Source organism: Cherax quadricarinatus, chromosome 20 (assembly GCF_038502225.1).
Source record: "Cherax quadricarinatus isolate ZL_2023a chromosome 20, ASM3850222v1, whole genome shotgun sequence".
Taxonomy (NCBI): Eukaryota; Metazoa; Arthropoda; class Malacostraca; order Decapoda; family Parastacidae; genus Cherax; species Cherax quadricarinatus.
The window spans coordinates 36,436,126-36,463,083 of NC_091311.1; the positions used below are offsets into that span (position 1 = coordinate 36,436,126).

A 26,958-nucleotide genomic window follows, 5' to 3' on the forward strand; every position below is an offset into this window, starting at 1 on the left:
GCTGTGAGTCAGAACCTCTAAACTGCACGCATGTTGAAGAGGTAGGTAGGTAGGTAGGTAGGTGCTGGAGGAGGATGGGGGGGGGGGGTTGGTGTTCGTCCACCACTCAAAATGACATATCTTAAAGTTTTCCCTGTAGCCTCGATACCGACAACTTGGTTTAAAAAGACAAGGGAGCGACAACTAGAACATGTTTATTAGAAACACATCGGTCCTGGGACCTTGATCACTTAACGTTTTCTAAGTAAACATGTACTGGTGTTTGTTCAGGTGTCTTTTTAAGCCAAATAATTCATTATGCACTGGAAGGGAAACTCGCTGTTGGAATATTTACGTATCATCCAGGAAAACAACTGGTTCTTAATTTGGCCTTAGTTTACATCAGTAAACAATACCCAGGGCAAAATCTTTTTGTCTTTTTGCATTACTACATCACAATAGAGAATGCAAACTCACCTTAATAACTTATCTCAACCTCATAACCCGAATGCACGGATATTTAAGTAGAAATGAAGTACTTACTAAAATTATTTGTGGATGGCTTAGTGCAGAATAAGGTGCCAGTCGAGTATCTCCCAGCGAGTTAATAGGGCAATGGACTGGGGAGACAGGAATTTCAGCAGAATCTTCACCACCAGGCACGAGGAAATTTTAGAAATCTTATTACACCAGATTTCTACCGCATCCGTGACCCAAACTGGGAATCTGTATTGCGAAAAGGGTCAGTAATTGCTTAAAGGTAAAGATTGGCTGTTTATCAGCAAAATCACATTAGCTACATGTGTTGGAGAGATGACACCCATGTGGGAAGAATAATTATAAACGACAGGCTACAAGAAAGGGATGTAAATTAGAACACACAGGCCAAGTTAGACAAAATGACTTGGCTAGCCTCTAGTACATACAAGCTTACTAGCGGCAGTCTAATCAGATGGCTCAACACACATTATTGCAACTGGTAACCTGAATACTAAAAACTGGCAAGTACCTGCTGGTACTGCAGAGCCTCACATGGAAAACAAGGTACACAATCATTTGCATGTGGCAGGAAGGGAAGGGGGGGGGGTAAACCGAGTCTGCAAATCTTTGATAGGGGAAAGGGCAGGTTTGACTGAAAACTTTGAAAAAGTGAAAGGGAAAATATGCGTAGGTATGAAATCCCCTAGAAGGTCCGTTTTTTATTTTTAACTGCCAGAATTATATTGGAATAATTATACATGGCAAGTAAATGGTGAAACCAGTGAGGATCCACTCTTTCATTCACAATTCAATGTAAAAGTTTCCTAATGGAAACTGTAGCACATCTTACTTTACAGAATACCACTAATACATAAAGCAGACCAGCAGAAATGTGGAGAGGAACTTGCGAGATTTAAAGAGATTTTCGACCAAAAATCCCTCGCCGTCCTCGGCAATAAGCAGGAGTTAAAGGCACTCAATGTGCGCCTCTCTGGTTGCTCGGCAAACATCGATGAGATAGGCCAGTTCGGTCCAGCAGCATGTCTGGTGTTATCATACGAACTGCTTCAACTGGACTATCGCATCGATGTTTACCGAGCAACCAGAGAGGCGCACATTGAGTGCCTTAATGCTACTCTATACCACATGAAACAATTAAATCTTGCATCTGAAGCTACTGTGAAAGATTATTACAATCAAGTTACATGTTATATCTGTTTGAAATCAGGGAGTGTTTTTGTGGCCCCCCCGTATAATGTAAACTATATTATAAGTCATTCTGCCTTTTGAAAAATTGGCATTCACCTCATAATGACTTCAATTTTATGTAAATTCTCCTCAGTGTAATGCTATGGTATTTTTTACTCATTGGTAAGGAAGGATCCAAGAATAAGGATAAATTTTTTTCCTTGTATTTTCAGAATGTGGAATGGAGTGATTAGCAAGTCACATTGTAGTAAATTTTGGTACAAGAATGTTAACATCAGTAGCAACTGTCTCTGACGGAATGATGTGAACAAGACGGTCTAAGGTATATAGTATGTATTAAAGTGGGATTACCTTCCCTTGAATGAAATATCCAATGAATATTCAGTTCTATAAGAGACCCGCATATTGAAAGGATTAGATTTATCTACCTCTGGTAAATCAAAATACGTTTTTGCTGCAAGAGAAAGCAATCAGGTTCGATCCAAATAAGGGTAAGATCAATTTCTTGGTTCAAAAGCTTCTCTCTAAAGTCAGAGCCTTTATTAAGAGTTGAAACATTAATCCGCTCACGCTTTGGATGAAATTAAAGACGGAAAGTATAAAAATGACTCCTCTTTCATGAACTTTGAATTTTGTGGCAGGAATCTAGCATTCTTTGAAGAAAAACCAAACAGTTCTCTTTGAAGGGTTGTGGAGGTGCTGCAGAAATCTGGGCTTGTCTCTGACGAATTCCACTAAATATTTCAAGCAATGGAGTGAACACGAAGTCATCCTTAACCCTGATTCTTGAGGAAAACCAGAGGAATGGTGGCGCCACGGGTGTCCCAGTGGCTGCCGACGACCCTAGCGGCCAGTGTGTCCTCGACCGTGGCGTGGGAAGGTGTGGCGTCAAGAAGGCGCTATAGAGGAGTCTCGCCTCGCTCGCCGCCCGAAGAACCCACGCTGGTGCCTACTTCACGCGCTCCGTGATAATTTTTGGTCTGCGCTTCCACAGGAAAAGATGTGGAGACGTTAACCGTTAGATGGAAAATATATGTTGATGGCTGCTTCAGTGGTTATAAACAAGTGGCTCTTCAAAAAGAATATGCGTACGGGCCTCTCAAAATTAGGCTTCTGAAAGTATATTCCTCTTGACAGCGATTTTTTTTTTTGCCTGAAAGGTCTCCCGAATATAAAATTATGTCTAATCTCGTACGAAATTTAAATAGAGCATCTATGAGACTCAATATTCTTCATAAATCTGAAAATTTTCAACAAGTCTGCAAATTGTAGAGGTTCGCTAGTGTTCACCATATGCGAAGAATCATCCATTACTACCTATTTGTAGTTATACGAGCAGTCTCCCCCGTTCTAAGTGTTTTAGTACGTCAATTATGTTCTACAAATCCCCATTTAAGTTTTTTACTATTAGTCTAGAAAAAGGTAGGTTCTACATCCTATGCTCACGCTTACTGTATACATTCACCTGTTTGTGGTTGTAGGAGGTAGGGTCACCGCTCTCCATCTTTTCATGTTCTGATTTATTCCCTCAGCCTCGAAGGCTGTCACTTCTATTCTTAAAAGTATGTATGGAACCAGTTAACACTGCTATTTCAGGTCATTACACTTCTTGACCATCTTCAGCTCGAGTCAACTTCCTGACATCATAGCGACTTCTTCAACCACCACCAGCGCCCTTGTGTGCTTGTTTACCACCCCTAGAACTGTCTATCCCGGTATATTTCACATGAACTTTGAGGAGTCATTCATGTTGTAATGATGTTAGTAGAATTACCGGCAGTATGTTAGCTTGACAAAGCTCCTGGAGAGCGAAACGTTGCCACACTAAAAATGTTGCGTTAGTTGCACTTGTGTCCTTTTTCCACTTATTCACGTATATTAAAATATTCATCGGGAAGTACCGAACTTTTAAGGCCTATACAATAGCCTAATACAGATTTAAGAAGCGGGGAAGGGAAAAGTCAAGTTTGATTGCAGGAAAATAATGCCAGCTTCAAGGTTCTTGACGTGTATGGAAATGCGTAAGTTCAGTTTCCATCTGTGACTTTCTTGTTTCACTTGTACAGTGTCCTGTTTGTTGTGATTACGTCTCATTGCTTGTTCTTTTGTCCTCTAGTATTGCAACTTCTAGTTCATGTTCTACTTTTAACACATGCTCCAGTGTCTTTCAGCAAATCTCTGGACCTTCGAGTTTAAATGGCGGTTCAAGATCAGTGTTACCTAATCATTTGATCCAGTATGTGACGTGTACAAGATTCTCAATGATTCCTTATGTGCCTTAATGCCATTATGAAGTTTGCTAAGTTAGCGTATGCCATCGATGAACTTTCAGGGAACATTTGTACCATGATGTTAAAATTTAATTTCTTGATACTTCAGCTGCTCTCATTCCCTATGGCACTCCTCTCTGCACGTCACATTTCACTAAATTATAATTACTTCCGATATACTCACGCAAGTACTTTCCTGACCATTTTTTTAACCAGTAATGATAGACTTGAGGTTTGCTGTAGGCTTCCATTTGGACTAACACGTTTAGCAACTTTGAAAAGAAAAGTACATAAAAGATTTATGCCTCGTGGGAGGATCCCACATCAGCAGTATGGGACCCATAAGAAATTGCACCTCATCCTTATCCTCCACTCCCCAGGCACTGTATAATCCCTACATCCTCTTCTGACATCCGCTTCAGTCTGTCTTTATTCAGTCAGTTTTATTCAGGCTTACTTTTCCAGCCTTACAGACTTTCTTTGATAGCTTGTAGTTCAGCATACCTTGTAACACGAAAGCTTTATTGCAGACGAAGAAAATTCAGTCTCCCCCCACCCCTCTTTATTTTTCTGGGTCTGTCATCAATTTCCGTCAAGTTAGCAAGGAAGGACACCATATTAAAACTCACCATGTGGTGGGTGCTGCTGCCGTTCAGAGATTAATCTCACATCAAGACTTTCTACTAATCTCATTATCTGTCTACACGAGATGCCAGTCAGTGACTGGCATCTAGTGATTGCATTTCATCTCTTAGGTCTCTTGAATATGCCTATTTCCATCGATTTCATGAGGTTTTTCACTACTGGTCTGCTGAAAGCAACATTGTCCTCGTTATGCATGGATTTATTTTCGCTCTGCTCGGTAGTGTTTTCTTCAGTTGTTGCCATGCCTGCTTATTCACTATATTAGCGGTTTCTCTTTCCTGTTCTGGTAGTGGGGGAAGGGGGGGCACTGCTCTGGTAGTAGGGAGGGGAGAGGGTACAGTTATTATAATAAAGAAGCGCTAAACCTACAAGGGTCATACAGTGCCGCCTGGTAGGGAAGGATGCAGGGGTATTGGGTAGCAAGCGGGAAAGGGATTATTAGGTGATGGAGTGTAGCGAGGCAGTGGATAGTACAGAGGTAGAGAGTAGCAAGAGACTGAGGTAGAAAGGGCTGAGGAGTACTAGAGGCATCATCAGAGTTTGTGTAGTAAATCAGTTGCTGTCAAAAAGTCAACGAGAGAGTGGGTTAAAGAAGGGTCCATCAGCAAGAAGGGAAGATCAAGTAAGGGCAGTACAACAGTGACGACGTTGGAGATAAATTCTTCGTGCTCGTTGATACAGTGGACAGTCCAACAGAATATGGCTAACAGAAACTGAACCTGACCACTCTCACAGAGGGGAACAGGGCACCTCTCCTTGAGATACCCGTGAGTAAGACGAGTGTGGCCGATGCGACATTGACAAGAAGACTGCCAGAAACCTATACTTGGTTTAATAGAATGCAATTTGTTATGTAATTGATCAGACCAACGTTGTTGCCAACGGGTGCGGAGGTGGGTAGCAATTACAGCAAAATAGTGCGACTGGAACACCTCTATGAAATCGGGAGGTCAGACGGCAGTGTCAAACTGTACACATACTTTGAAAGATTCATGAGGTACGTCACATCTGTTACCCCTCGTCAGTCTTGTTACTATTTTTTTGCCTCTCAGTATTTGTGTATATCTGTCCAGCAAATAACTCTGGAGAGAATGCTAGTCATAGGCGCTGATTTCTACCGTCCTAAGCCTCAGTCAGTTATAATCAAAACTGAGAGCTAAACCCACCAGGATCATGCAGGGTAGGGTCTGAGAACCGTGTAATATGCGTGATCTGAAACTAGCAAGGGTGGAGAAAAGCCTCAGTAATTGTGTGTGCGCGCGCGCGCAAGAAAATCACAGTAACCAAGTGATATCACAATATGCAGAGCAACCACTGAAAAAATAGTGAAATTCCAAGCGATATCGTGACTTCTTACATTATCAAGGAACTGTATGAAGTTCCTTGATAATGTGAAGTCACGAAAGCGCATGGAATTTCACTATTTTTTCACTTGGTTGGTCTGCACACACACACACATATATGTATATATATATGTATATATATGTATATGTATATATATGTATATATATATATATGTATATATATATAAAACACACACACACACACACAACTGTGAAATAGTGAAATTCCAAGCGCTTTCGTGACTACTCACATTGTCAAGGAACTATGAAAGTTGTTTCAAGCAAGTCCATGGTTGACAAATATAATTGAATCTTGTTTCATAAAAAGCAGTTTTGAAAATATGAATATTTCCTTTGGTTTATATAAATTAGATTCATTTATAATTAATGATATTTGGGAAGAGTTTAATAATACATTGGACAAATAATAAACCTTATTTCTTGGGTAGAATATTTTGTTAGTGGGTCGTCGTGAGGACCTGTACAGTTGGACCAGCGGACCTACTGCAGTGTTCATCTTTTCTTACGAGTCCAGTATTGTCGCGCGTCAGGCGTTTCTTTGTTGTGGGGGGTTGACTGTAGGTGTAGTTTAAGCCCTTTAATTGCCTTCCTTTGATGTATTACTTTCATAGTTCCTTGACAATGTGAGTAGTCACGAATGCGCTTGGAATTTCACTACTCTTTCACAGTGGTTGTTTTGCATATTTTAAAATCACCTGTTTACTGTGATCTTAATGCATTATTTATATTTATATATATATATATACATATATATATATACACATATATATATACACATATATATATACATATATATATACACACACACATACATATATACATATATATCATTCGCTGTTCTAGATTATAAAGCTAATTAGCCTATATTTACTCATTTGTATCGTTCAGTCAGTAAATGAACGAGAGGCTTGCGTCTGGCAGCCCTGGACTTGCCGTAATTCTCAGAAGCGTTGTTATTCTTACGCAAGTTTTGTTTGGAGGATGGACCTCCGTGATAATGCAGCTTCACTTATATTTTGTTGCTATACAACTTTCTAGCTGCGTTTGAATCACTCCTCTCGGTGAAATTTTTTTCTAGAAAGATAGTAATATGTACAAAAATAGTGTACCGAATACATAGTCATAAGAATATTCTAAGCTCTTGTCAGTAGTATGATAGAAGCTAATCTATCAAACCTGAAAACAGAAAATGTTATTACACCTAGTTAAAATAACTGGCATTAAAATTACTCATTAACGTTTAATAAATTATTATAATCAAGAGGAAGCGATAAACCCGTAGGATTATACAGCGCCTGTGGGAGGGATGTGGAAGGTATTCAGGCTTAATTCGGGGAACTGGAGCACAGATCCAATTACCTAGATCAAGAGCCCCTCACCAACATCAAGGAACCTTCCTTGAGGGGAACGTTTAATAAAAATCCTTTAAATTTTCCAGGGTCCGCTACAGGTTCTCCGGAAATTATGAAAACCATAACTCAGACGAAGCCACGGTCAAACAGGCAAAAATGTGGTGCCTAGTTAGTAGCACAAGACAGAGGCAGGAACACTATTCTGGTCGCAGGGGTAAAGTTTTGGCTCCTGACCTCGCTACTGGGTTCCCCTCTATTTTTTTTCGGGGGGGGGGGGGGAGAAGGGGGGTTACCCCATCTTAAACCTAGAGAATTTTTATCAGTGAAGATTTCTGTAGAAAAGACTCGACGCCCACGTCTAATCAAAGCCTATCTCTTGTTGCTCCTCTATACAGACTGTCACCCAGGCACATTTGGACCTCTGTGGTACATGTAGGTACAGTTATGATAACAGAAATGCTAAATCCATAGGGATCATACAGTGCCAATTCCTTGGACCAAGAGACCCTCACCAAAACATCAAGGCACCATTCCTTCCTTTAGGAAGGGAACGAATTAGAAGTCAACCAATATTCCTAGTCCTAGTGCTGGATTTTGTATTCCAACACTGACCTTCGCTTTGTATTTTTCCTTTGTTTCCTTTCAAGGTGTCGACTCCCGGGTTCTGAGTCCTTACTGGAGTCTGGGGATGGATTTCTGTTGCTGGAAGAATAGTAAATTTTGCATCATAGCTTTGCTGTTAAATCTCGTTGAAGCAGACGGACACAGAGAGAGCGACAGAGACAGACAGAGAGAGACAGAGACAGACAGACGCACCTCAGTAAAGTGGTAACAGCGAGAGAGAAGGTAGCAATAAATTAATGTTTACTTGTGCTGAGGGACTTTCCATGTCTGACTGTGGTTGAGTCAATCTTAAGTTAGTGTGGACTCATGAGGGTGCGTGCACGAGGCCAGGAAGATCGGCAAATGTTACTGTGGGTGTTTATTCGAGAGATTGCATTGGGTGGGGGTAAAGGGGTTTGTGTTTGGTGGGGACGAGCTATGGGTAAGACGCATGTTACTTTCTTCTCATTCCACAGATGGCGGCAGAGGGGCAATTTTTTTTTTTTTGCTTAGAAAACTGGTGGCCAAACATTCACTTATAACTTTTTTTTTTTATTTCTAGGGTCCACTGGGCCTGTCCCTTCCAGAGAGGTCTGCTATATTTAGAACTATATGGCTTGAGAGAGTGAGGGTGGAGGGGGGGGGGGTGTTAAGGTAGATATTGTTTGTTACCATTCACAATGGGGAGAATCATTTACTGTATTTTGGAGTTTACTTCCACCACCTTTATTCACTTTTTACCTATTCACCAGTTTTAAAATAAGATGCAGATTCTAACTTTCCCGAAACTCATCTGTTTCTAGGTTCTATCTGCGCGATCCTGTTCCAGTCACTTATGGCCAACACTGATTAACACCGACACTAGCTTCATATCTGAGGAAGAATCAGGAAAGTTCGGTTCCTCTTATAGTTTCTTGCCTTCAGCTTTGGTAATAGTTAGCTGAAACCTTGAATTTCATGGGTTTCCGTACATCCCTGCGTGTTCCGTCACACTGCTCTTTTATAACTAGTGTATGCTGTCTTAAGACAGTTTCCTGAAGTAGCTTAGATTTCTCAGTTTTGTAAATGATGTTTGTGTACTGCGCGCGCACGCGCGCCCCTCCCTCTGGCGAGATAGTGAAAGTCAGCCATAGGGTCTATCCCTTATCCAGTGTCGGGAGCTCCTTTCGTACCAGTATTTATATTCGAAAACAAGATAAAAACCCGCATGGGCAATACAGTGCAGAGGTGATTTAAGTGTTAAGGGAAGGTGTCAGGAAAGAGGCGAATTAGTGAAGGTGTAAATTAAACTTGGATGGTGCAAACCCAGTCCATTCCGTCGTAGATTTTCGTTTAACATAAGGGAACGTTAAACCCGTAGGGATTATACAGCGCCTATGGGGAGGGGCGGGTGATGGAAGATATTCAAGGTCGATTCAGGGAACTGGAGCACGGGTCCAATTCCCTGATCAAGAGCCCCTCACCAGCACCAATTAACCTCCCTCGAGGAGCCATATAAAAAAAATACTTTGAAGGTGGGATTTTCAGCGAGGGGGGCAGCTAAGAGAGTGCATCAGGGCGTTGAAGATTAATTCCGAGTGCTCTCTGATAGACAGAACAGCCTATTAATATGCAGTGAATTGTTAGATCTACTTTGTAGTCCTCAAAGAGGCTGTCTTCAGGGGCTCTTAATGCAGGGATTTGGGGTTACTGTCTTCGTTGGATCAAACCTTCCATTTCTCAAGTGCTGTATGACCCTTACGGGTTAAGCACTTCTATGATAAATTACAAAGTCCTCAGAGGCTCCAAGCATCTTTCCATTTGGTATCTGTAGCCTACTTGTGAACGTCGCGTCCTCGCGTTCTGACAGTGACGGGATGAAGGCTAGGAGAAAACTCATTTGATTTAAAACAATTTCTTTAATTCAAACCAATGCTGTTGCCGGCGGTTTTGGAGTCTGACAGCACCGGAAAACGATTCAAAATGGGATTCCCATGGGTGAGATTGGCCAATCGTGATTAGCAAATCGAGCAGCTGAGTCTGCATTATTTCCCTGAATGTGTGTCCACGGCCCCAATAAAGAAAACTTTGTTGCTAGAAATTCGACAACTATTGTCGTACGATGGGATGTGGAGTCATTTCTGGATTGCTTCTAACACGGAGTGAAACAATGAATAAGGTGGACGTTGTTACAGTATAATACGTATATTATAAATACTGCATATAACTGCTACGAAAATGCTGGCAGACTCTGCTCTTTCTCGGGTTACCCTACTTGGATACAGGCACGCAGCCTGTATCGCAGTATAATATGGTTCTTTATAGACAACGTTTCGCCCACACAGTGGGCTTGATCAAATCAGTGACAGATCTACCTAGAAAAACAGGACGTTGTCAAAGGATCGCATTATATTGCATTTTAGTATCAATCGTATTTTATACCATCTATCTGGAACAGTTATTTTACACTGTCATAGCGAGAGAATAAGATTGGGTGTTCAAGGAAAAAGCGAGCTCGAATTTACAGCAGATATGTTAATCTTTGGAGAGAAAGGGACAAACGAGTCTAGATGGAATTGCTCAAAGAGGGAGGGACGAGTACGTGGGGAGAGGATAAATGGAGATAAACATATTGCAACAGGTTGAATGCGAAGATTAAAGGGCTGTGATAAATGGTGGTCGACGATTAAATGAATTAATCTAACATCTGATTGTTCTATATACGTGAAGATTATGAAGGCTGTAAAGGAACAAAATAAAGGCAATGGGCATCGCGTCGATCATGCAAAGATTTTTGTTTCTGTATGCAAGGCGTAAACGGAAACTAAAGAATGGTATTAAATACAAAAATGACCGGGAATGTTGAGAAATATAATTGGTCCCCGAAGTCTTGTAAAATTCCATGAACGTTAACGTCAAAAGACAATCCTAAAATATAAATAAACCTTCATGATATTTACAGATGTTTAGTACCAGCTCTACCTTACTCTAACTCATCAACTCTTTCCTGTCTTCACACTGAAGGTGTGCTGTTACTTTCCTGTTAGTTTCCCGTTAGTTTCTCCCCTGTCAAACAATCTGCCCCCTTCTGCTCTGCGGCTAATCTTTTTGTATCTTTAACGTCGTGCTCACCTTCCTCCCAATCTTCGATCCTGCATGGTCTATGGTTTACCTTTTTTTTTCAACTTTCCTCGTAGTTCCTGTCCCTTATGCCAAGATTAGTCTGGTAAAAAAAAATGAAAAACTTTCAATAACGTAAATATGCTTGGCTAAGTGAGAGTAACTGTTTGATAGTACGTTAGGCCAGTCTTCATTTAGGCTCTTAACGCAGTCTACACAAGTGCATGGCTGTTTTCGTACAAGTTCTTAAGTCCGTACAAATACAGTTATTACAAATTGATGAAATTAAGACGCATGTGCAACATCTGGGTATCTTTATTGTAGACGTTTCGCCATCCAGTGGCTTTATCAATACAAATTCCAGGACATAACTTGATAGTAGAACTATGTACAGAAGATGAGGTAATCAGTCCCTCAACCTAGGAGTAGGTGCGAAGAGCACCGTAGTCGTTGAGATTCTGAAGCAGAAGCAAGGCGCCTGACGCTTATATACTAACGTGAGGTGGAAATGGGACGGGTAGCACACGAGGGCATAGTCACTGGTAGGCGGGATTTCCCAGTGGAAGTAGGTCCTACCCAAAGAGATGGGTTAGTTGTAGTAGTAGTTGTCGTAGTCGTGAAGGTTATGTACATATCCTCAGAATCAAGATTCCATGATGTTGAAGTGTCTTGATTCTGAGGACATGTACATAACCTTCACGACTACGACAACTACAACTAACCCATCTCTTTGGGTAGGACCTACTTCCACTGGGGAATCCCGCCTACCAGTGACTATGCCCTCGTCTGCTACCCGTCCCATTACAAATTACACCTAATAATAGATACAATATTTTCAAATTAAAGAGGTTAAGGAAAGCTTATTAAGAGGATCCCTTCAAGTAATATCTATGGATGAAAAGTAAGACTTGTGCAACACTGTAGACCACGTCAACCAATGACTATCACTTCGATATTGAGGTGTTGAACACGTCTGTCAGTATTTTATTCCTTTTGTAATTACAGGAGCATTGATGCTAGTGAAACTAACAGTTGTCCGAGGAACTGTAGCTGCCACATCTTTGATCATTTCTGATTACCTTCCAAAGCTCAGGCACTGTATGACCCCTATGGGCTTAGCTCTTCCCCATGACATTAACAAAAAAAAAAAAAACACTAAAATTAAAAGAAGTCTTAACTGAACTTCATATACGTGGAAAGATAAATCTAGAAATGTAATCATAGGCCCATAAATTGAAAGGATAATTACTAAATCATCACTTTTAATTGGTTTTGGGACGGGAGAGGTGGGCGGGCAGCGGTAATTTCTGAATATTCCAGTCGACCATCAGCGCTAAGGAGTGGCGCCTCCTAGCTCAGTGGTACAGCACCTGGTTCACCGTGATAAGACCCCGGGTTTATTCCCGGGCCAGGTGAGACTTGCAGGGAAAGTAACACCTGCTGCTCCTCTTAAACTATTAGCAAACAGACACCTCGGAGTGTACCATTGTGGGCTGCATCTTGATATAGGAAATAAGGGAGACTAATTGGCTTTCTAGTGTTATCCTGTTAACTCTCCGAGGTTAAGAACCAATAAATTGTTAGAGGTGAGGAACTGTATATTATATTGACAAAAGCTAAACTTAACTGGCCGAGGAGTGGGGAGGGGGGAGAGGGGGAAGGGTTATGAAGGAAGCAAGGCATATATTTAAGTATAAAATTAACTTGTATATTTTAAGGGTGCGATTAACATCAGCACCATTAGCAGTATTTAGAACCTGAAGAGTCGAGGTATTGCTTGGTGCTTAGCGCACCGAGGATCAAGCCTCCATTACTACCTGCACTTAGTGACTACAGCGATAACAATAATGGTGATAGTTTTCAAGCACACTCGAGCAAGAGTGCTTTAAACCCCCCTCTCCCCATCAAAGGGTAGTGGGGGGGGGGAAAGAAGTTATCAGCCCCCAACCTCTCAATCTATCATTCTTCACAACCTTCCACACACGTCAACATCTCCAGCCTCCCCCTCCGTCTGACTTTTTTTCCAGCATTTATTTTCCGAATTCCTTTATGTAATTCTGTGTTCATTAGGCATTTCCTCCCAAATCTGAATTTGTGCAAGTGTGGCATGTCGAGAAACTAATTTAAGTTGACGTAACGCCAACTAATTATGAGTTAAGTGTGGGAATGAGTTACTTTACTGACAATGAATGAAGAGCTCATCCGCCTTAAGTATGACTGATTAAATTACCGACTTTACTTAAAGAGAAAAATGTGTTGTATCTATGTAAGAATTTGAACCAGTTGATAAGGTGACAAGATGATGTAGACCGAGGTGGTAAAGCAAATACTGAAACAGCGATCAAGTGAAGAGAGCTGAAGCAGCCGCAATGGAGACTACACACTGGTTACCAGATATACAAATGAACTGGCATTTGCATATTTCACAGAAGATAAAAATACACGTCAACAAACGACAGAAGAAAATTTATGTCAGAAAACATGAGCGTTTAGAAAGATTCAGTAAAGCTCAATGTTTGTATTCTTATGTCATTTCGAATTAGTATCTGGCACGTTACTAAACATGGAGTGTTGGACGTGATCGCAATGCATAAAGCAAGGACCGCTACACACCACAAAGGCAGGATTAAACTAGGAACATAATGCGTTTACAACCGTGATAAACATTTGCCGTTCGAAAGTAAATGTTTAGTTTCGAGAGCACCGTGTGCTTTTTTTTTTTTTACTCTACTAGAATGTTACATACGAATCCTTTGGTTTAGGTCTGAGTTTGTTTTCATACAAAACTCTGAACCAGTGGGTTTATCCCATCAGTTTTAATTTAGTTTATTTTTAAGTGCAAGGATCTATGAAGCGTTCTAGCGAGAGATGTAATACCTGGGAAAAACGTAGACTTGTATGACTAATGGAATGTGTGAACTTGTGGGAATGTGAACGTCAATAACCGAGCCGCGAGCATCCTTCGCGTCCCACGTTATTATTCATTTCCCTGCCAACCCGAGCGATCAGTTATACAGGAGGTATCCCAACCATAATGCTTGCAGAGCGATCAATGATACAGGAGGTATCCCAACCATAGTGCTTGCAGAGTTTCCTGTAGGAGCCAGTGTCCGAGGTCTCCTTAGTCAATGGGAACTTGACAGAAGTGACTGTCTTGGATGTTTTCTTCGAAGAACTAGTAATTTCTCGCTGCTGTTAATTAAGGTGAGTTAATGTCATTTAGTTGCCATTTATGTTAAGACAGCTATTTCCTGCATGCTCTACTTATACTAAAAGGAAATAACTGAATACATTTATATTAACAAGCGAAGAAGGAATTCCTATCTGAGGTTAGGTAAGGTTTGTCAGGAAAGAGGACAAATTATTCCTGACGCGGATCTTAGTCATATGATGGATTTAGCTTATAGATAGAATTATAGTTATGATTGGATTCCGTTCAGTGAATGGCGCCTAAAACGCAGTATAACAATAGATAACTACGAGTTAATAACAGAGGTATTAATCCAGGATAAAACTTCAAAGTTAGTGACCTTGACACGTGCGCAACACTGACAACTTAGTTCCGGAAACTTTTTACTTGCGCAGTAGAGGCTTCCTCAGGAGGATACAGATTATTTTAAAACTAGAGAGAATATTAGAGCGATAAAGCCTGTTGAGCAGGCGAAACGTTTCGTCAGTAAACAGTAAAGATACACAGGCGTCGCACGTGCGTCTTCAGCCTGTCAGTATTGTAAACTATCAATAATAAGATATTGTCAAATAAAAGAATGAAAGTATTAGGTCACTGCGTCACCGAGCAGCAGCAGTCCTCGTCACTGCGTCATCCAGCAGCAGTCCTCGTCACTGCGTCATCCAGCAGCAGTCCTCGTCACTGCGTCATCCAGCAGCAGCCCTCGTCACTGCGTCATCCTCCAGCAGCAGCCCTCGTCACTGCGTCATCCAGCAGCAGCAGCAGTCCTCGTCACTGCGTCATCCGGCAGCAGCAGCAGTCCTCGTCACTGCGTCATCCGGCAGCAGCAGCAGTCCTCGTCACTGCGTCATCCAGCAGCAGTCCTCGTCACTGCGTCATCCAGCAGCAGCCCTCGTCACTGCGTCATCCTCCAGCAGCAGCCCTCGTCACTGCGTCATCCGGCAGCAGCAGCAGTCCTCGTCACTGCGTCATCCAGCAGCAGCAGCAGTCCTCGTCACTGCGTCATCCAGCAGCAGCATCGCATAGTTTACGTGTTTTAATCGGGGGGGGGAGGGGGTAAACCCTTGGAAATCCCAAGCAGTCACGTTTGATCCAAATATATTCCTTGGATCAAGAGCCAATAATCCTTTTCCAAAACTTTCAAGAGGTCCAGGACCTGGAGACTGGAAAGCCCAAGAGCTGGAACTCTTCACTAAAACAGCGTGAATTTGTTACAGATCCTTAAGCCAATCAAGTTTTTATTTAATCAAAAGATTTCAATTTTAAGTTAAAAAAAATCACACCTACACAGGCCAAATTTAATATAAAAAATTACTCATAATTACGATGCAGCAGCAATTAGCGTTTGAAGCCGCTTAGAAGAACCATTCTTTAGCTATTACATGAAAATCATTTTACTAAAATTGAACCGTAAATTTCAGTTTGTCGAAGTGAAAGCCAACCTTTCTGATAATTCACCAACAGAATTTGAAGCCTATCAGAAAAGGTATTCTGCCACTGAACGGAAATTATACATTTAATAAAATTAACAAATGTACAGTCCAGTAACAGCACGAACTTTGCTATCTCCATGGAAAAAAAAAAACACCAACAGGGCTGAAAATTTGAAGTCGATCATAAAAGACATTCTCTAGCTGTGGCACAGATAACTATTTCGATTTTTTTTTAAAATCGAGTATAGTTTGTGGAGACAAATGTGTCAAACTTAATGGGTATCATCCGGTCGCTAAGCTGCAGAGGTTGTTATATACTGAAGCAGTTCAGAAGGATGTACCAAAGCAGTGATAAAATATTTATTCACACCACATTACACTATATTACACTGTGTCGAAGTAGCAGTTTCCAACACTAAGGCAAGGAGCCGGGACCCCGTCACTGTCTAGTCACTATACACCAACACTAAGGCAAGGAGCCGGGACCCCGTCACTGTCTAGTCACTATACACCAACACTAAGGCAAGGAGCCGGGACCCCGTCACTGTCTAGTCACTATACACCAAGGCAAGGAGCCGGGACCCCGTCACTGTCTAGTCACTATACACCAAGGCAAGGAGCCGGGACCCCGTCACTGTCTAGTCACTATACACCAACAGTGACTTTGAAGCCATTTTATTTCCTTCATACCTTATGAAAGAAATGAAATGGAACGAAAGTGGGGGAAAAAATGTGGAGGCAGCGAGGTTGAAGGTGACCTGGGGGGGGAGTAACCTGGGGGGGGAGTAACCTGGGGGGGAGTAACCTGGGGGGGAGTAACCTGGGGGGGAGTAACCTGGGGGGGAGTAACCTGGGGGGGGGGGAGTAACATGGGGGGGTAACCTGGGGGGGAGAGTAACTAGATACATGACGGGGGAAAAAACCGGTTTTATCACTCAACAAAAACCGGACAAATTCAGCGGTAATAGAATTTCATTTCTTAAATTACAATTATATACGGCAGTAAACTATAATAATCTATCGCAGTTTAAAATAATGAATCGCGAAGACTGATCGACTAGAAACACAAAAGAACCAAAACTTCAGAAATATACCGGAAAATGTATATAAAAAATTCCATGACGCTGAAAAAAATATCAAAACTTTTATTTAAAAAAATACAGGTGCGATAAGCTGCTAGAAAAGGTTTATAAAGTAATCTTTGCAGACGGCTGGAAACGCCAACCGCTGGAGACTCCATAAATATGCATGAAAATTTATTAGTGTTAAATGTGGCAACACCGGCATAACTAATTTAGCTACACAGAACAGGAAGCGGAACGATTTAATAACGAAATAATACGTCCTGCACAGTTTTAAGGGTAGGTACGACAAAGCTCATGAAGCAAGGCATTAGTGAAATAGGTTGTGAGCACTTTAGCGGGGGTCGGGAGCTAGGACTATTGAACAAATAGGTAAGAATACATTCATTTTGTCCTCTACACTTCATTCAGTTATGCATTTTCTCCCTCGTCTGTCCATGCCTCTATTACCACTTATAATTCTCTTGGCTAAATATAAAAATGTAAATTCATATTTTTGCATGAAGTCCAGGTCTCATTAAGCAGATAAATTACACAGGAAAGAAAAACAGGAAAAAGTCGAAAACATAAAAAGAGTGGGAGCACTGAAGTGTTTAAATTACTGAAGTGAAATAGCGAGTGATCTTGTGAGGAAGATCAACACTTGTGTGGCAGTGATGGTGTAAGTTTTATTCAGGTATACACAAATACAATTACATAGATTATCATACATAGCAGCATGTGTGTAGAGAACTTAGGATAACCCAAAAAAGTCAAAGTGACTTATTTCCAGCTACAACACTCCGAGTATCTAGCAGGAGTCACTGTAACCCTCTAGTCTTGGTTTGTACAGGGAGGGTTAACGTGAGTAGTGTTGGCGAGAGGGAAGAGTATGAGAGAGAAGAGAGGAGAGGGAACGTAGTGGTGGCAAGGATGGATAATAGAGATGGTAGTGATGGGTTACGAGTGACGCGGCAGATGTGTAGACGCGAGTGCGAAGGAGCAATCTTTATTGATGAACTGAATCCTAAATATCAATCTGCATCAGAGATTTGAGACTATATTGCAAGTAAGCCAGTTCTAAAAAAAATAGCGCAGTCTTCTGAAGGTGACTCTCAGCCATAAAGATAATTCTCACAGTGGCCACGCCAGAGTCTGGAGTGACCATCCTGCAGTTGTCACTGTAGTAGTTTAGTACTAGTAGTAGTTAGTCTAAAACCATGAAGAGGAAAAAAAAAAGGGTCATTCATTTGTGATTCAATTAAAAATATAATTAATTATTCAATAATTCGAATAACCAACGCTGATTTAAAGACGGGAAAGTGGTGTGCAAAGATGCCACCGTCTGCAGAAGACAGAAGGGTACGACCGGGAACACGTCGAGGAATGTACAAGGTCATTACCCTAAGCACCTAAGGAGTTATACTAAATGAAGAGCCAAGAGACACCCGTGTGGAGTGCGAGAGTAGAGAGATGTGAATCAAAGTGAGATTTGGGTAGTCTGCATTGCTCTTTGAGAGTAAGACGTCATTCTATAGGCAAGCATCATGTCTATAGGCGTTATATAGTACTTGGTAAGGGGAAGGAAAGCTAGAATTCCTTAGAACAAGAACCCTTCGCCAGCATCAAGAAAATCCCTGCTCTCGTGTTGAGTCACACTCAGGCGTGATAAGCGAACCTGGCAGGAATGTTGACCACATCAGCCAAAAAGCATTTATAACTTCAATAGTAGCCGACTACAGCAGCACTATATCAAGAAAACCAGTTGAGCATTTTGCCATTAGAGAATTTCTGATCCATTTGCATCCACTGCAGTAACAACTAAGTGCGAGTAAAAATTACCCAGGAAGAAAAAATCCAAAGCAGTTAATGGAGAATCATTGCTTATGGTATGCAAGATAAAGCTGTACAAGCCGTGTAACGCCTGGGTGTCCATACTAACGACGTTTCGCCAGTTTATCAAGAGACTAAATCGCCCCAAATTACATCTCCACGTCTTCCACCGTCTCTAGTGTTTATTTTCTGTATGGATTTGAAAAAAATGTCATTGGTGGGCGAAAGTTCATCAATAACGATCCAGGTGTTGCACGAGTGTCTTATTTGTAAGCGAATGAAATAGGTACTGGCAGACATGACCCACACTTTTCAAAGGTGAGCGAGAGAAGATATGTAATTTCATGTTTGAATTTAAAATCACTACAATAGTTTTACAAACATTAATTTGCTTAAATAACAAAAAAGGCACAATACCGTGACTGGAACGATACACAAATAACCCGCACATAAAAGAGAAGCTTACGACGACGTTTCGGTCCGACTTGGACCATTGACAAAGTCACACTAACCAGAAGTGGAGCAGGATGGCTATATATAGGCAGGAAGAGGTGGTGGTGGTGGTAGTAGTAGTAGTACAAGAATGGTATATAATACCGACAAGATGAAATTAAGACATGCGCAACACCCGGGCATCCCTATCGTAGACGTTTCGCCATCCAGCCAGGCACTGGATGGCGAAACGTCCACAACAAAGACAACCAGACGTCTGTGTATTAATTTGCTTCCACAAGTGGGAATTTAATAGTTATCCTAAACTGCTATTATCAATATCAGTTTGCCGTGAGCCTGAATGATCTCATTTCTGATACCATCAAAGTAATTCTAAAACCATAATCGCAGTCCAAAAAATATCCACATTCATTTGCAGTTCACATGTGATAAGCTTCAATAATTTATTTTGAAGGGAAAGCATCATTTTTTTTGGTCGAGAACAGGTTACTGGAATCTCAAGTCAGGCACAGGTCGCTGAAGCTTAACTTTTACAGTAAGGTGACCTAGTATCGGGGGAAAGGAAGCTCAAGCCCTGTCAGTGATTGGAAGGAAACCTTTGAAGCTGCCGTAGCTGATGAACCTTTAATGGAATACTTCACTATCCTCATTGCTCTACTGAAGTCTCCCAGCTCAGACTAACACTGCTGAAGTCTCCCAGCTCAGGCTCTCTTAAGATTTCAACACTTTGTACGAGCCTCCGTCCTGTGTGATAGAATATGACTGAAGAAAGAGTTTGCTTTCATTCCCACTATGTATATCATGCATTACAGGATAGAAGCACCCTGCTGGTGTATCCAAATAATTTGATTATAAAAAAGCGAGATGACCCAGTGTCAGGATGGGGGTAGACCGCTGCCTGTAGGAGTAAAATTTCATTGATAACTGATAAGAATGAAGAGGAAAAACGCGGATGGAGAAAAAAAAAAGTGTTCAAATGAAGTATGTTAAGGTGTACACCTGACCCTGCCACTGTATGGTAACACCTGTGAAGCACCGATTCAAGTACAAGTGGCTAATTATCGTATCAAGCAGCGAGTTGCATCCAGGAAATGCATTAGTTTATCGTACGTGATCGACATGAAGTTAAGATACGAATGTAACCCTTGGGAGACCAAAGCAAAGAGACGCCCCATCGATTCTCTCAAATCAGCTGAACCTGTTGATGGAGGGCGAGTTGGGAGTAAGAGGGAGATGGAGGGGGTGGGTTGAGAGATGAATAGAGGGATGAAGGAAAAAGCATGGATGGAGGTTAAGGAAAAGGAAGGGCGGTGGTGCAGGAGAATTGGGACTGAAGACGGAAGAAGTAGGAATTTAAGAAATCTTTGACCTCCGAGATCAATCAGCGATATCAACCAAAGTAATACTTAAGATTAAACTAACAACTGACAGAAAATTTTTATATCAGTCTGGGCACCAGAACTAAGGCATCGTCAAATAAAAGACAACGGAGGAAGAAGCAGAAGCAGCACAAGCAGAAGCAGCACAAGCAGCAGCAGCAGCAGCACCACAAGCAGCAGCAGCACAAGCAGCAGCAGCACAAGCAGCAGCACAAGCAGCAGCAGCAGCACAAGCACAAGCAGCAGCACAAGCAGCAGCAGCAACACAAGCACAAGCAGCAGCAACACAAGCAGCAGCAGCAACAGCAGCAGCAACAGCAGCACAAGCAGCAGCAGCAGCACAAGCAGCAACAGCAGCACAAGCAGCAGCACAAGCAGCAGCAGCAGCAGCACAAGCAGCAGCAGCACGAGCAGCAGCACAAGCAGCAGCAGCAGCACAAGCAGCAGCAGCAGCACAAGCAGCAGCAGCAGCACAAGCAGCACAAGCAGCAGCACAAGCAGCAGCAGCAGCAGCAGCAGCAGCACAAGCAGCAGCAGCAGCACAAGCAGCAGCAGCACAAGCAGCAGCAGCACCAGCACCAGCAGCAGCAGCAGCAGCCTATACTTGCGGCAGTTTCCAGTGTTGAGGCATTAGTTCACTTGCAGCAGTGAAAGATACTTCCAAAAGTGGTTTTAAGTCAGAGGTCACCACACTGTGTAGCCACAAGTGTGGTCGACGTCAAGCCATTAACGGCACTTCAAAGCCATAGGTGATAAGCCACTGCTAATTTTGACGAAAATGGAAAATTGTCTTTAGGTTGGGTGGGCTGAAAAAATTAAAGGGAGGGATGCTATGTTCTGGGAAAGCCCTTCAAACCTTCCACCTCGGTAGAGGTGGCGGGTGGGGAAGAATGAGTTTGGGAGTGTTGGAGGGGATGGGGTGAGTTAGGGAGAGGTTAGGATGTACTGAGGAGAGGAGGGTATGACTGAATACCTCCCACGGAGGTTAAGGCATCATGTGGTCCTAGCTCACCATGAGGCGGGTCAGTACAACATGGGTTCGAGCACTTTCGTGATTTCTCACATTGTCAAGGAACTTGAAATTTCGCTTTTTTTCCACAGTGGTGGTTCTTCATATTGTGATATCACCCGTTTACTGTGATCTTATTGCATATGTATATACAGGGCATGTGTGGCATTTCACAGAGGCTCCTAACGTTTCAAAGAATTCATGCTAAAGGCATCCAAATTCAGGTCGAGACAATTCTCCATGCTGGCTCACCCCTAATTTCACATTACGACAGCTACGATTAATATTTTCTCCGCTCAACAGTAGGTGGTGGTTATCTACCTCATCCCCTAAACTAAAATTCAGGTAAAAACATAGGGAGCAATATTATTAACCTTGTGCCATTAAGAGGGAAGGCAGGTATTACCCCCACTAGAAGGTTTTTCATTATTTTTAAGTAGAACGTTCCTTACACGACCCTTCTGAAGGTACACAGCTTACGGTACTATATAACTAATTTTAAATTGTGTGGTGGAATAATACAAGTTTCTTGCTAGTCTTGGAAAACTTTAAATTGACGAATAGATTTAGTGGATTAGTGGAGTTTAAAGCTTATCTACTAAACTAGGGGTATTAAGGCTGCATTTCAACAATAAATATATCTAACTGTTGCATACCGTCTTCTCTCTTCAAATTATAATCTAGGTTATATTCTATTATTCCGAGCATAAACATCATGGCCATTCGGATAGCCTGCCCTGAGCATTTTTTGTTTTTTTTTCGAAAATAAACGATCCGGCCACTTTAGGTACTATGTGAAAAGCACCATTGCGATCTAGTTTTAGCTGTACGAATTGATAGCCACAAAAATACTAAGGTCAGTTGCACAAATGCCCTGAAAATATGCAAAATAAAGGAAATTAGTGTCACCAGGTAGGGAGGAGGATATACTGGATAACTCAGCCATACGACGAAAACTACAAGAATTAGAAAGGTTTCACTCGGGTCTATTGTTGTACAAGGCGGCGGGCCCAGGAGCTGCGTCGGGCTAGGTAAACAGACTAGAGGAAGTAGGCTAATGTATATGCTGCCAGAGGTACCTCAGATTTTCTGCAAGTCCAGCATCGGGGGGGGGGGGAACCAAGGCATGCACCTAATCCCAGCAGGGGGGAGGGGGTAAGCCAAGGCTTCCATCCGAGCACAGCGGCAGAGGGGGGAGGGGTGAATCAAGGCTTCCACCTGAGCCCAGCAGCGGAATTTAGCTGCTCTCCATAATGCACCCTTAATTGTCTCCTAATGACATAACAGTGGCATCAATTAAGAACTGGTGCGGCTCATGTACCGCCCCCCCTTCATGGCTCGTTTCGAACTTTCACTGGTAAGCTCTAAACCCGTTAGAATCATAGCGCCTGGCGAGGTAACCAGGTTTAATTCGACGGGAGGATACCTTCAATTCCTTGTACCAAGAACCCTTCGCCAGAAACTTAGAACCTCCCTTTAAGGTTCTGAAGCAGGAAAAGCTTCATCCACCCGTTCGAACCTTCTTTGAGGGTTTATTCTGTCTCGGCCGTGCTGAGGTCAGGTAGGTGTCACCCCAAGCACGGAACCTCCAGCCATGGGAGGGGGAGGATGTGGCGGGGAGAGGTTGGGGAGGGCGGAAGGAGAAATGATCTTCAGAACAATGAAGCCTCCACGCTGAGGAGCCATCCTGAGGCATGATAAAATAGCAAGTCTGCACTTTCTTGGGAATTAAAAAAAAAAAATGTAGTACATGCGTCCGCGCGCGAGGGTGCAGAACTCAAGCTCTGTTTTTATACCGATTAATGGCGAGACTTCGCCCTTCTGCGATTTTGTCGTTTTTGCTTACTGAATCCGCGCATTTAGTTTGCGTATATTGAAACGTGCAAGTTGTTCGCTAGCCTCAAAGTTGTCAGTCAGCGCACCGTGCGTTAATCACTTACGCAAGCTACAACTTTCTAAGTGAAATCTAGTTAAGTACGCAAACTAAACAGTATCACCTATGAGTGAAAACTCTTCTAAAGAGGCATGTTAAAAAATGGGATCTTGAAAGTGTAGAGGTTCCTACGGGCAACCAATTTAACAAGGTCAAGGCCACGGTCAGACTGTGCCAGTGTACAACAGCCGGCATCGTAAGTGCTACTCTCGGGAGCAGCAGCAGCAGCATCTGCACAGCCGGGTGACAGTGAGTCTCTTCAGGTCTCAATCTTGATTATACAATCACGGCTGCAGTCGGCCACGACTACAGCTGCTACATCATTCCGTTTACATTGCAAGTTACACCGTAAGTATGCTTATGTACGGTCACGTTATACTTATGGCTCTACTCGGGGTTCTTGCTGCATTATGACATTCAAATTCAATGATTACTTGGATAACATTCTAATATTTTTAACACGTGGGGCAAAATCTTGATACAGAGGTTGTCTTCAAGAACATATTTGCTGACCTCTGGCTAAACTCTTGTGCACAAGTTATTTCCTGTAATGGGTCCCGCCCACCTGCGACGATACTTTCCAACTACTGAACCTCATCTGCAATTACTATACAGACATTCATCGTCCTGTTCCTACTTCAGAGGCATCAAGACTAAAGGTTTATGAATGCCATCAAGGTTGAGAGACTGTTTATCTCATTTCCACTGTTATGGATATCCCTGTACAGAATTCAAAGAAAACAGTGACGAAATCCCTTCAAAATAAAGATGCCCAGGTATAACACGTGTAATTAGCAAACCATCTTTAGAGGAACTTTTACTAATTCATCAAATTAAGTAGGAGTAACTTAATGTGTGGTGTCACTCGTAAGTACGACACTTACTTTCACTCTGGATTGCTTTAATATCTATACCTGGCTTCTCCAACGAGTGTTAGGAGTGATTAAGAGTGTTAGATTCAGTAATAAGAGTCAAGTTTACTGTCATAATTTTAGTGTCAGTAGGACTGCGAACAGTTCAGTAGAGGTGGGTGAAACCAACATTGTAATATGCGATGCTAGTGTTACGTCCTCACTTAAAAAACTGACAAAAGGATCAGTAACATGTTAAAATTGTCTCTTCAAGTTAAGATAGTAACTTCAAACGATTCCTAACAGAAGTAGGAACACAATATTAAAAACAAAGATTTTCGGTAAACAGCGGGCTACTGGAATGGGATACACGAAATATTCTAATTACTGGGATAAAAGTATCTTGCGTATGTTAAACATTGAAGAAATAGCTTCTCTTAACAGCAATTTGCTGGCAAGAATAGTCACAATACCGTGGCTGGAACATTTCACATATAACTCAGACAAGTATCGAGAGACGTCGCGTAAACCAGGTTGAGGCCCCAGGGCTACCCCCGAGCCGTCGACCCGCCCCCAGGGCAACCCCCGAGCCGTCGACCCGCCCCCAGGGCTACCCCCGAGCCGTCGACCCGCCCCCGGGGCTACCCCCGAGCCGTCGACCCGCCCCCGGGGCTACCCCCGAGCCGTCGACCCGCCCCCGGGGCTACCCCCGAGCCGTCGACCCGCCCCCAGGGCAACCCCCGAGCCGTCGACCCGCCCCCAGGGCTACCTCCGAATCTTCCACCCGCCCCCAGGGCTACCCCAGAGCAGTCCACCCGCCCCCAGGGCTACCCCAGAGCAGTCCACCCGCCCCCAGGGCTACCCCAGAGCAGTCCACCCGCCCCCAGGGCTACCCCAGAGCAGTCCACCCGCCCCCAGGGCTACCCCAGAGCAGTCCACCCGCCCCCAGGGCTACCCCCAGGAGACAATAAGAACTAGCTTTTCATGAACATTCCCCTTCCCAAGCCTCTTCACCTTCATACCCTCTTTCATCTCTCCCCTCTCTCTCTCTCTGTCCATTTAATCTTCCTCTCCTCCCCTCTGCTTTTCCCTGCCAAGTTATGGTGTCGCTGTCTTACTTCGTAGTGAAGATGTCTTCATAAATTTCACTTCGGTGTTGGAAGAGCCATCCTGAGTGATTCTCAATATGGCACCAGCTCTGCTAGCACCATAACCTTGTAAACTAGCAGAAAGGCTTACGGAAATATAGCATTTAAGGTTCACTAAACTTAAAATTTAGAAAATACCACGAGACGTGAATTTAATATTTCAGTTTTCTTGGTAATATTCTTAAAACGTGTATGACTTTTACAAGGAAATTTAATTAAAAAAATCTCATTGGAATATTTTACGATATACTGACCTACTCAACTCGAAACTCAGTTTGACACTTCGTTAGTACAAGACGCCCTTGCTGTGGGATTGGATTATGGCAGGAGAAACTGCTAGTTTTTGTTCCCACTCTCATTTAGAACAAGGTAGGCACGCTGCTGATGCATCTAATCTTGCTTAATAATTTCTGCTTGCCACCTCTTCCTATTTCTCTCCACCTCTGCCATTCAAGCTGCCATGTCTCCCTTTTCCTCTCCGTCACTCGAGCAGTTTCATAACACTAAGAATTCCGGGAACCAGGAAAAAAAAATTTGTTTAAGACAAATTTTTATGCGGCTGGATGGATTTAGAAATGACTGGAGAGAGAGAAAAAATAGTAGTACCTCTCGAGTTTTAATTTCTTCACTGCCTTCCTCTTGGCATTGGAGTTTGTTTTTAATTACCAACACTAAGTACACTGATGCCTTTTACCAGCACTAGTAATTTCAGCAGGTACTGGAATTTCTTATACACACCACTGGAGTATTATTACACAGGACACGACACACCAGCAGGACTGGACTTTTCAAGCACTCTGGATGCGGCTCAGCAGTCCAGTAACACACAGGTAGTAGTTATATTTACCAGAAACGTGACCGGGGAAAAAAAAAAAATACCGTGACGAATAATTCCCCTGAGCAACAACCAGATAAGTGGGTTACGAGAGACTAACCTTGGTCCTAGGAAACCCCCACATGTCAATAGTTGCTTGCATCTCGCCCTAGTAAGGCTACACCAGCGATGACAATTTTAAGCCTATCTGATAAGGCTTTTTCGTTTGCAAGTGTATAACACAAGTCGGGGAAAAGAAAGAATTGTCAGGAACCTACTTAAGGTTACCCTTGGAGATGTTTAAGGTTGCAATGTCTTAAGACTAAACCCGTTTAGAACATACAACCAGGATTTTACCAGGGAATTTGCTTGAATCTACAGAAGGTGGTAGCTCCGATTCCTTTGATTCAGAGCCCTTGACCAGCTCCCGATGAAACTTAAAACACGTATCTGAAAAAAATTTGTTAGGATCTCCAAGACAAAGTTTTCATAGAGTTTCGTCCGCAAGCTACGCTATTAATTAAAACTTCCACAGTAATGACCACAAGAGTGTCCACCACAAAAAAGGAAATATCAGTGCCCCAGTGGTATATTTTCCCAATAACTTTCATTTACCTTGCACCAGTGATACAAGCTGCAGGAACAGACACCGGGAGAGCACTTAATGTAAACAACGCACATTGAAAAAAAAAAAAATCTTCACAGTGTTTACAAACCGGTGGAGGCTGGCGTTCATCACGTTGCCAAATTGGACTAGAAGTCAGTCAGTCCTGCTGACACTTCATCAGGATCAGTGTTCGTCCTGGCAACCCGCCACGTTGGCAGGCGATTCATCTGTAAAAATTTGCATTTG

The 26,958-nt window shown here is 42.6% G+C and overlaps 1 protein-coding gene across 6 annotated transcripts in view; it reads right to left on the bottom strand.

The window, feature by feature from the left end:
* The window catches only part of LOC128703787 (transcription elongation factor B polypeptide 3), a 173,183-nt gene that overhangs the window by 144,091 nt on the left and 2,134 nt on the right, over nucleotides 1-26,958 (bottom strand). For 4 of the 6 annotated variants that reach the window (XM_070086949.1, XM_070086950.1, XM_070086951.1 and 1 more), the window contains one exon: nucleotides 523-705. The exons of 1 other annotated variant lie outside the window; for it this stretch is intronic. The gene's annotated coding sequence lies outside the window, so the exon portion shown is untranslated. Of the gene's footprint in view, nucleotides 1-522; nucleotides 706-26,821; nucleotides 26,940-26,958 lie in introns of all 6 variants that reach the window. One more of the 6 variants, XM_070086952.1, reaches the window with a different exon arrangement.